Source organism: Ochotona princeps, chromosome 22, assembly GCF_030435755.1.
Source record: "Ochotona princeps isolate mOchPri1 chromosome 22, mOchPri1.hap1, whole genome shotgun sequence".
Classification (NCBI taxonomy): Eukaryota; Metazoa; Chordata; class Mammalia; order Lagomorpha; family Ochotonidae; genus Ochotona; species Ochotona princeps.
In genome coordinates this window covers 37469648-37472284 of record NC_080853.1, presented here as the reverse complement: position 1 = coordinate 37472284, position 2637 = coordinate 37469648, and the positions used below count along the sequence as shown (strand labels likewise).

The 2637-nt window shown below is 51.0% G+C and overlaps 1 pseudogene; it reads left to right on the top strand.

The window, feature by feature from the left end:
- Nucleotides 1-1843: 1843 nt before the first annotated feature.
- LOC118760205 (U2 spliceosomal RNA) lies at nt 1844-1903 on the top strand (annotated as a pseudogene).
- The last annotated feature ends 734 nt before the right edge of the window (nt 1904-2637 follow it).

Genomic DNA, 2637 nt, shown 5'->3' with positions numbered 1-2637 from the left:
TTGCTGAGGCTACCTAAGGCGCATGCATTTCAAAAATGCTTACATCAACATACACTTGGCTTTGAATTCTGCTTTCCACAGACTTTTTGAATTGCCCTGATACATAGAGATGTATTTGCACTTCCCTGTTGGTCCAAGTGGTGGCACAGCCGACCATACTTCTCAGCATTCATCACCACGGTCTTTTTGCAGGAAGGATTTTTGTGTCAGTCATCTGGCTTTGTCTTCACCAGTTTCTGTCCACACTGTGGACACGAACTCCGCGTGCGTGTGTCTGTGTACCCAGGCACCTCCTGGCGGTGAACATGAGTCCTCCTGAAAGGCTGTCTCTGGACTACTGTGAGACCTCTTCTCCCAGACACTCCTACACACAGCCTCCCCTAGCTCATCCTGAGCCCAGAGCCTTGTATGCCGCCAGCCGCCAGGCAGGCAGACAGCTAAATGGATGAGGCTGGAGTCACATCCCAACTGTGGCGCCATCTGATCCCACATTATTATTCTAATTCTGGGTCAGTTTTAGTGCATGACTTTCAGAAATTATTATCATTATCCTAATTATTTCCTGGCGAGACCAACTCCTAAAGTTTTGTCAAGAGATTATATTCATCCCCCAACCACAACATTCGTTCATGACTGGATGTTTAAGTACATAAGTCACAAGCAGACACATCCTCCAGGGAGTTGAGGTGAATATGTCTTTTAGAGAGACCTTATGTCTCTCTGACTTAATCATTTCTCCCAGGGGCTCTGACCTCGCCCCCACAGCCACCAGCTCCACTTCCTCTGGGGTTTTGACCCTGACTTTCTTCCACCAACACTTTCTGAGCCTGATGCTTTCAGTCACTATGTTCTTGTCACCTTGACCTGCCCTGAGCTTATGAGCAGCATCCATTTGGGGAAGATCGTTTTAAAGCTTTGTTTATTTTATTTGAAGGAGCTGGAGAGAGAGATCTTCCATTCACAGGTTCACTCCCCAGTTGGCTGTAATGGCTCCAAATCCATGAGCTTCTTCTGGGTCTCTGACATGGGAGCAGGGGCCCAAGCACTTGCATGTCAGTTCTGCGGAGAGGTGATTAGCTTACTGTGCCACCATGCTGGCCCCAAGGAAGACATTTTATGTGTCCATGAGCCACAGCTTCCTTGTGTCGAAAGCAGGAGGACATGCATGCTGTGTGTTTTTGTTGCACAGCTGCTCGCATAGACCGAGAGGTCTTGATATTCAGCCTTCAGTTCCCAGAATGTGGCATGTCTCTGAGGCCAGAACTGCCATTCTGCACTGTTGATGGACGAGGAGACAAGGCTCAGAACAATTAAGACAGGATCACCCCTTGGAGGAGGACCCACTGCTTTTCTCAGGGTCTGGGCACAGTCAACTCATGCTGAAGCAATGCCCAGCCACCCCTATTTTCTCTTTCCTGTCGACACCCCGCTTTCTCATTGAGCCCTGCCCTGCTTAGCCACCCAGGCTCTCTCCTATGAATATGCAAAATCAGGTCAGCTCACACCAATGCTTCCTCTGCCTTTCTTTTGGAGTCACTGATGACAATGTTAGAGCAGCCAGGTCCTGACCAAGGTTGTCCTTAGAAGAGGAATGGGAGAGCTGGCACCGTGGTGCAGTCGTTAGAACTGTATCCTGTGACACCACATCCCATCTGGGTGCCAGTTCAAGTTCTGATCCAGCACCCTGCTCCCTGCTAATGTGCCTGAAAAAGCAGAAGTTAGTCCGGGTGAACCACATGGGAGACCTGGGTGAAACCCCAGACTCCCAGCTTCAGTCTGGCCCAGCCTTAGATACGGAAGCCATTTGGGGAATAAATCTGCTTTTCAAATAAATGAATGAATGATCACTTCTTGGCCTTTTGGCTAAGATCAAGTGTAGTATCAAATAAATGAATGACTCGTTGGGGAGAAAGGTGGACCCAAGTCAGAGGCAGGGTCACAGGTGTGCTGAGATTTCGGGGGCAGTGACAGGCCCTGAGCCCCCTCCAGGGATGCTCAGGAACTGCTTTCAGTGACACATCTAACCCATTGGGCCAGGACTAACTAGTCGTGTCCTCTTGACCTGGCTCTGTAACTCCCTCTGCCTCCAGCCAGCTTGGAGGCCACACCTGGAGCCCTCAGCCTGTGGCTTCTTAGGCAGGACTTGGGCACCTGCCCTCTGCCTTGGTCCCAGAAGCTGTTCACTCAGATGCTGATGTTGCCTCTGGATCACGACTTGGGTTTTACAAATGCAAATCTTATGACCTCCCAGCATGTAGGAGTCAAAACAAACTGGTCACCATTCTGTCTCTGGCCTCCACCCCTCCCTGTGCCCTTCGTGGCTTTTCTGTGTGTGCCTGTGGACTCAGAGCCAGCTCTCTGAAGTCCTGAGTAGGCGAGACAAAAGCCAGGTTGGCTCCGATTGTCTCCGGTCAGCTCGGTGTGCATACGGCTGAGTTTGGGGTGTGGCCTCCTCTGCTATTGGGGAAAATCAGCAGCCAGGAGGGTGCAGCTCATTAACAGGTGGCCCAGCAGAGAGAGGAGGCGCTGCCCCCTGCCTGTAGGCCCCAGTACTGCAGCGACTTTCATAGCATCTTATGGAAGAGGGAGACAAAGAGGAGAATGGCTCTAGCTGCTGCCATCTCCAGGCTCCAGACC